Source organism: Lathyrus oleraceus, chromosome 3, assembly GCF_024323335.1.
Source record: "Lathyrus oleraceus cultivar Zhongwan6 chromosome 3, CAAS_Psat_ZW6_1.0, whole genome shotgun sequence".
Lineage (NCBI taxonomy): Eukaryota > Viridiplantae > Streptophyta > Magnoliopsida > Fabales > Fabaceae > Lathyrus > Lathyrus oleraceus.
Genome location: NC_066581.1, coordinates 452,092,330 through 452,101,444, shown reverse-complemented (window position 1 = coordinate 452,101,444; position 9,115 = coordinate 452,092,330).

Genomic DNA, 9,115 nt, shown 5'->3' with positions numbered 1-9,115 from the left:
AGATCGTATCTGAGTTGTCGAAGGTCAGAATGCATCGTATGCTAGATCGTATCTGAGTTGTCGAAGGTCAGAATGGATCGTATGCTAGATCGTATCTGAGTTGAAGGAGTCATATGTTGAGCTGAATCAGAATGAACCGTATGTTAGGCTGTATCTGTATACGTTGTACTTGCAATAAATGTCTGGGATGGGCTTAAAGATGCCATCGCTAGGAGGATATCGAAGTGTTGTTAGAATGAATGTTCCCATGAATTGCATCTGGAATATGTATCTGAATCTTGTCTGTGATTGATAAAGGCGTCTGCCTGAATGAGCCTTTTACTTTGACTATATCAGGAGGATAATTAACCTGCAAAGAAAAGTTAGCTTTATGCCATGTCATGATGCATGAGATGTTTTATGCTTTCGAAAATAAATGCGAATGTTGTATGCATGCGTATGCTGTGAAATGATGCAATGAATGAGTTATGCGTATGAGAAGTTCTGCTTGGGGACTCTACTGGGGAAAATAAATCCCCATCTACTGATTGGAGATATTCGTGTTGAGGACCCTCTCTCGGCTGGGGGTTCTGATTTCTGTCTGATGGTAGAGATATTCAACAGAGCCTGGCTGGGGATGGATGAGATGATCAATCTGTCTGATGATGCCGACCTCTGTTGGGGAATAGCTGGCTGTGCCGGGGAATACTGCCAACTTCTTCTGGGAAAAAAAAACAGGCTTGCTGGGGGGAAGAGAATTGGTAGTGGATTCATTGGAAGCATGATTAGACCTTTTCCTTGATCCTGAAGTAGGGTAGTAATTGCTATTGCTATTCTATGCATGTATTTTGGTAAACATTGGTCATATTCAAATGCACATATTAATTCAAATTAAATCAATGGACATTTACGCAACCAAAACAGAAAAGTAAAAAACAAAAGCATCTTTTTTGAAAGAGGGTTGTATTGATTTTTGAAAGAAGGCCTATAAACAGGCAAATTGTGTACAAGGAGACAGAAATCCTAGTAAGAGGAAATTGTCAAAAACAAAGAGAAAGCTATGCAGAAAAAGTCCTATTGATTTTAAGTCTACTACTGCCATTATGTCTTCAAGCATCTCATCCCCTGCTGTCGGATAGAAGTGATTGGCTTGGTCAGTCCCTTGAACTTGGATGAAAGTTGACTGAGAACGGGACATAGTCATACGCTTTAATCCCTAATTTTTGCCTGGACCGCCTTTTCAGGTTTTCAGTCCACCAGGATACCCTTTTTTGCCCAAGCCACCTTTTCAGGTTTTCGACTTGCCGGGTGTACATTTTTTTATATATATCCCTAATTTTTGCCCGAACCCTTTTGGTTCGCCGGGATGCCCTTACTTTTGCCTAGATACGTCGATCTAGCGGGTCTTTTTCATGCGTAGTATTTTTTAACTATGTCCGCGTTCACGGGATGCGGGAAATCTTCGCCATCCACTGTAGCAAGTATCATGGCTCCACCAGAGAATACCTTCCTAACTACAAATGGCCCTTTGTACGTGGGAGTCCATTTGCCTCTGGGATCAGTTTGCGGTAGCACTATACGCTTGATTACCAAGTCGCCAATTTGATACACTTGTCGCTTGACCCTTTCGTTGAATGCCTGGGTCATGCGTTTCTGATATATCTGCCTATGACAAACAGCCGCGAGTCTCTTCAATCAAATTTATCTGATCGAGTCGAGTCTGAATCCGTTCCTCTTCATCTAAGCCCGCCTCTTTCATGATTCTTAGCGAGGGAATCTGAACTTCCACTGGTAAGATGGCTTCCATTCCATAGACTAAAGAGAACGGAGCTGCCCCTGTCGAAGTGCGTACTGAAGTGCGATAGTCATGAAAAGCAAATGGTAACATCTCATGCCAGTCTTTGTACATTACTGTCATCTTTTGTATAAGCTTCTGGACATTGTTAGCAGCCTCCACGGCGCCGTTCATCCTTGGCCGGTATGGAGAAGAATTAGAGTGTTTTATTTTGAACCGCGTGCAGAGTGCAGTAACCATCTTGTTGTTCAAATTAGCACTATTATCAGTGATAACTCTTTCAGGAGACAACAAGTTTCTCGAATAGATATTTGATAGAACCCATCTTAGAAATCAATAAAGTGGTATGATTCAACATGTACTGTCTTAGTCGGCGAGCAACCCAAGCCAAAGCGCAGCAAGCTTTCTCGAGCTATGAGTATCTTGTTTCACAGTCGGTACCTTTTGCTAAGGCGGTATATGGCATGCTCTTTTCGACCAGACTCGTCATGTTGCCCCAACACACCTCATTGGATTTTCTAACACGGTCAAATACATGATTAGAGGTCTTCCTTCAACTGGTGGTGTCAGAATTGGAGGTTCTTGGAGACACTTCTTGATTTTATCAAAAGTTTCCTGACATTCATCATCTCTTGACTGTCCTCAGTAATTTGAAGATAGGTTTGCAAGTAGCAGTCAAGTAGGATATAAACCGGGCAATGTAATTCAAGTGCCCCAAGAGGCTTCTGACTTCTTTCTTGTCTACTTTTAGTACTCAGATCGACAGTTTCAATTGACTCCTCATGCGGCTGTATAGTCCTTTCTTCTTTCAGTAACAGTCTGGCAAGTTCTTCAGGTACTTCACAATCTTCCTCACTTCCATCTTCGGCTTGGTAGATCGGATTTTCGAAGTCATAATGAACAGTAGCAGAACTATTATCAACAGGATCCAGAGTGGATGTGGATACGCAATTTGTTACGTGAGTGTGTGCAAGAAAGCATAGCTTATTAAAAATGACAGGAAAGATAAAGAGCGCAATATTTGAATGCAAAAAGTCCATTGATTTATTGAATATGAATATGCTTATGAGAATGACAAAACATTTAACCAAATTTGATACATTGAATAAACAACAAACAATTACTCCTGACTAAAGGAAGTTGGGATAGTGTCTTCAGCCTTCCAATTATCCAAGTTGCAATCGCTATTCACATCTTTAACAGTCTTGTCATGATCGGGCATAGGAGCAGTGATGACATTAGGAATATCCAGAGGATCAAATTCAAATTCCCCAGCGTCGATCATATCCTGAATCTTGTTCTTCAGCGACCAGCAATCATTCGTATCATGCCCGGGGCTATCGGAGTGATAAGCACACCCGGCGTTGGGATTATAACGAGGAGAAGTAGTGTTGGGTTTTGCAGGAGGATCTCTGAGGGTAATTAAATTTACTTTTAGCATACCCTGCAGTGCTTGTGCTAAAGTCATATTGATCTTCGTAAACTGCCTTCTTCCCGGGTTAATGTGCCTCACAGATTTCTTGTCCTTTTTCTTCTTGAGCAAGAGAGTCTTTAGTTCCTCCTGCCCCTTGGATAAGTTCAAGATCATCTCCTGGAGTTGAGCATTCTGAGCCTGGAGATCTTTGACAGTTTGTTCGAGGTCCATTTTTCTGTTTGAAGGAAAACCGTGAGAATACTGATCCTTTTAGAGTACCTGTTATGCAATGTCATGTTATGCTATGCAATGTATGAAATGTTTTCAAGGACTTTTGGAATTTAATTTTGCATAAACTACCAAAAAAGAAAGCCACTTTTATTAATAATATTTGATTAATATTCATTATAATAAGAAGTAAAATACAATAAAAGCTCAGGTCTCCCAGGGACGGCTTCTTTTTGGGCGAAGATATGTATTGAGTCTTCGTTCCTCATTAAGCTGGCCGGTGAGCTCTAACACCTTCTTCCTTGTAGCACAGAACTGGGCTTCAAAAGTATCCCTTTCCTCTCTCAACTGGATCCAGGACTTCTTTAACTCTTCAACATCGGTAGGCATATCTGGATAAGGAACGATCTGAGGAGTACCTCCTTCAGCTTCTGGTTCAACAATCAGTGGTCCGACTGCCAGATATGGCATGACAAGTTCACGAGCTCTTGTGCGGACCCATCTGAGATAAGGTTCCATAGGAATAGAGTTTTTCTGTCCTAAAGTACTTCTTTTCACCATGCCCCAAGCTCGCACAAATCTTTGACGGAGACCTTGGGAATCGTTATCATAGTCAAACACCGTGCCTTGTATAATTATTTCATGTGGACCATCTCTTCGAGCACAACCAATCTGACGTAGGGCTAAAGCAGGATTATAAGTAATACCTCCTCTTATCCCCATGAGTGGTACATTAGGGAATTCTCCACAACGGTCAATGATGATATTGTTTTCTTTGAAATGAGGACACCAACGGATGTCTGAGTGGGAGAGCGACATTATCCTTTGAGACCATCTCAAACTTTGCTCATTCTTCAAGACTGACTGAGGAAGGTGCGAAATAAACCACCTGGATAATAAAGGTATGCAGCACATGAGAGTCCCTTGCCTCTTCATAGTACGAGTGTGAAGGGAATGCAGAATGTCGCCGAGCAAGGTAGGCACAGGGTTACGAGCGAGAAATATCTGAATAGCATTCATATCTATGAATTGATCTGGATTAGGGAATAACACCAAACCATAGATTAGTAATGCTAGAATCTCCTCGAAAGCATGGACATTCATGACTTTTAAGAATTCTCGGGCCTTATTCATCAGAAATTTGGCAAGTAAACCCTTAACTCCACTTCTTGTTACCCAATTAGCTTCAATATCTGACTTTGTCATGTGTAAAGCTGCGGCAACTTTTTCGGACCTCGGAATCTTTTCTAAACCACTGAAAGGTATTTGATCAAGAATAGGTATCCCAAGCAGCTGGGAAAATTCTTCTAATGTGGGCACCAACTGATAATCTGGGAATGTGAAGCAATGATGTTTAGGATCGAAGAACTGGAATAGGACTCTCATCATATCTTCTTTGAAACCAGTGGTAACCAAATCGAGGAGAGAACCATGCTTTTTGACGAACTGAGCCTGATCAGGAAGTTCTGACACTAAATCCTTGAGTTGAGGAGAGATGACTATAAAATTTATCCGGATAGTCTTCCTGGGAGCCATAGCCTTACAAAATAGAGCCAAGTTAAATCCCTAAGTCCTCGAAGTGATTAGTGCAATGTCATAATGTTATGATGTTATGATGTTATGATATTATGATATTAAACAAATAACAAGCATAAGCAAGTCATACAACAATCATTCCTAGGTTTTAAGGCTTGCATGAGTTCCATAGGTAAGTACCCTCCCCACTGAAGTTTGGTGGGTTCAACCTGTCTTAGAATAGTAACCGGGTTCTAGAAGGATCTCAAATCATTGACCTTTCCTTAAGTCCACTTCAGTGCAACACCAAGTGGTTGACCGAAGCTTCCCTAAAGTCCAATCTCAAAGAGTGTAGTATCGAGTCTCAACCAACTCCAGTCGGAACCGAAGCCAGTTATCTCACTACTTTCTAATGGCCAGGATGAGTCAATTAGGGTTCTAAAGGTCTGGTTAATGCTTTTATGACACCACGCGAATGCCAAATATTTCCTCAACTAACATGAGGAACATCAGGACATCCAAAGTGCCACATTAACCGTAGCCATCATTTTGACCATTCCAGTATACGCCGGACAGTCGCGATGATCTCTTGCTACTTACCTAAGGTACACTAGATCCGGGTGTAGGATCTTTCACTCAAGCATAACATACCCAAGCAATCCCTTAAAAATAAATCAGACAAATTGAATAAGTGATCTTGTTTTTAAGGTAACCTCTCTTTTTAAATATTCCCCAGCAGAGTCGCCAGTTCTGTCATACGGTGAACTGGACTTTTTGTGGTTTTAATCGCAATGTCGCGGTTAGCAAGAGTCGCCACCGACTTTTCTTTTATCCAATAAGGAAAGGTGGAAAAGAACAGGAAAGACCTTAATTTAGATTTTGGGTTCGGGAGGTACATTATACAAAGGGAAGGTGTTAGCACCCTTTGTATCCATGGTTATCCATGGGCTCTTAATTGCTCGATCACTTATATTATTTTTGTCTAAAAAAGTGTTTGTGAATTGTTTGGAAAATTGTTTTGAAAAGAGAATTTAACTTTGTAATGATTCTTGTATGAATGTATACAAAGTGGTTATCCCGTTTTAGTTTTGAAAATTGTTTAGAAAAATATAACTCGGTAATGATTCTAGTATGAATGTATACCAAGTGGTGATTTTCTAAAGGCATTTTGAAAGGTGTGAGGTGCAAAAAAAATGTTTTAAGTTGTGAGCCAGCAATTAAGAGTTATACCGACCAAAGTCTTTCTGGACATTTCTTATCCTTATGAGGGTAAAACTGTCCTTATTATTGAGAAATAAGTAGTTTTATCCTTTGGATGTAAAAGGGTCATCGTAGGGTCATCGATTGGTCATTGAAGGCAACAGTTATGAGGATACCTTAGCATTCGAAGGGACTATCATCATTTAACCGTAGGCAACATCGGAGGGTCATCGAGGGACAAAGTTGTATATTCGAAGGCAACATCCGAGGGACTATAATTTATTTTATGATGATTTAACCGAAGGGTCTTTGCTAAGGGTATCCCCACATTCGCGGGACATGACCGTAATATCGTAATCGTAAGGCAACAAAGAGAGGTCCAAGATCACTTATTCAAAGGCAAAGTTTTACAATTAATTAGGTGATTAGGAGGAATTCTCCCACATTAAAATTAATACATTAAAGTTAATACATTAAAATTAATACATTAAAATTAATACATCAAAATTAATTAGGTAATTTAGGGTGAAAACTCCACAAGGGTATCCCACAAATAAAGTGGAATACCTAGCCAATAACCTTTTCCTGGGATATGTGAACCTTTTCGAAGCTCAAAAAGAAACATGTCAGAATACCAAATCAGGGTGCAATCGAAGATTACACCGGAAAAATATCGCAACAGTAAATAGGATAGGATGAATAATGCATGGCTATGATAAAAAAAAACAGACTAGAAAAATCAGGTACTGTCTCGTTCGCCTCTGCCTCGCCTAGCGAAGGCCAGGCGAACGGCCACGGATTTTGAATTTTGAGAAAAACAGCCCCATGTTAGGAACCTTGAACTTTATGGCATTTTATCACAGGAACAGCATGGTCAAACATTCAGGGTATTCAGGCATATTTAAATTCACATACGAAAGCAAATTATATATCAACATTTAATCATGATGCATTATATGTGTAGATATGGCCAATTGAAAGTATAAACAATAGAGATACGCAAACCTGTTTGCCAATTCAAGGTTGAAGGGATTGACCACTTGTGGTATCGGAATGAGTTAGGCGGCGGGAATTGGGCGGCGATGGCTTCGGGGCGGATGAGCTGCCTTCAGGGTTTCTTTATTCTGAATTCTCCGGGTTGGCAGGGTTCCTATGCCAAAGTTTCTATCCGTCCTTCTCTGTTCTCTCTCTTTCTTTTTCCTCAAGGTTTTGTTCCAAGGAAACCTCAGAGTGTTTTGCTTCTCTTCCTTCTTTCTCCATTGAATCTCCCAGTGTAAACTCCAAGTCTAACTCCAAGTCTCTTTCCTCTACTGAAACTTCAGTATTTATAGACTAATTTTGTGGGTAATGGGCTTGGAATGAGGGAGACCCAAGTCCAAAATAATTTGTTATATTTTATTTATTTTAATTATTTAATTAATTAATTAATTAATTAATTTTTTTTTTCTTTTTTTCGTTTTTTTTTTCGTTTTTTTTTTCGTTTTTTTTTTTTTTTTTTTTTTTTTCCAGGAAAAATGATGGGTAAATTTTGGGGTATGACAACAACCCATGCAATCCACATGTAGAATCCACTCAGCTGGGGATGCAGATATCAGTCTGCTACGGAAACTCGTCCAATCCACTGGTAGGATGAGCACCGCTGGAGATATATTTCATTGCAACCCGCTCCACTCGGGGATAGCAACCTTCGGGCCTGCTGCTGAGGAAACATCGTTTTAAACCTGCCTGGGATAACCATCCTGACTCGACTAGGGGACCCACAGACCTTGGATCCGCTGGGGAGTTAGTTCTCACGACTCTGTTTGGAGACTACGCTGGGGAAATGAGAAAAGTTGGTACAGAACACCCGTCGACTTGTCGAACCATAGTATCCGCCTCCTAATCTCGTATCAGCTTTCCACTTTTGAGAATTCCCAGACTCGTCTGGACCTTTTCTGCTCCATCATCTCGTATTCCCAATCGCTCCGCACTCGACGAAGATCGAACTCCTGGGACTTATACAGAAATTTCAATTTTCCGACTTTGAAGAGTCTTCTTGATTAATTTCAAAGGCCCTCGGACGTCCTTCGCCGTCTCTTCACCGTTCCTCCAACTCGCCTGTCCCTGATTGGACTCTGCGGGGAATTTCCACAGACTTTCCAGTCTTCCGACTTTGAAGAGTCTTCTTGATTATCATTCAAGGATCGTCGCACGTCTCAACGTCTCTTCGCCGTTCCTTCATATTCATTCATCCCTGACCGGACTCCACGGGGATTTGTCTTGTCAAAATCTTCCACATCACAACCTGCAAGTGAGCGAAAATATCTAACAGCACCTGCAAAAGGAGATCGTCAGATAAAACCGTGCCTCAGGCGTGTCAAGATTTCAACACTTGGCTCCCTCAACCTTCCGAATAAGATTTCAAGCTCTCAATCTTATAAACATGCATTGGAAGGGACCTGTATGTCTCAAAATGCAAGATTCTTTATCAAAAATAATTGGATGTTTTTGCAATCAAAGCGGTAATGAAAAACAAAAACAAAATTATTTGACTGAATATGCATTTTATTGATTGAAAGAAAGTGTGGCTCAAATGAGCAATACAAAGGAAGCAATTCCTGAAAAGAGGTAATTGCGCACAAAAGGAAAAATTTATCCTAATGGTAATGTGAAACCCGCGATCTCATCGAGTTCCAACTCAGTTACACCCCATATATCCTCAGACTCTCCATGCTTTCTGCCTTCTGAATAAGACGTTTCTGATTGATCCCCACCGGGTATTATCCATGATGCCTTAACCAAAATGCAAACGATCATGCTGGACGCAGTTGTTCGTTTCAATCCCTCTTTTGCCTGGACCGCCCTTTCGGGTTTTCAGTCCACCGGGATACCCTTTTTTGCCCAAGTCGCCTTTTCAGGTTTTCGACTTGCCGGGTGTACGTTTTTTCATTTTATATCCCTAATTTTTGCCCGAACCTTTCTTTCTGTTTTTGGTTCGCCAGGAT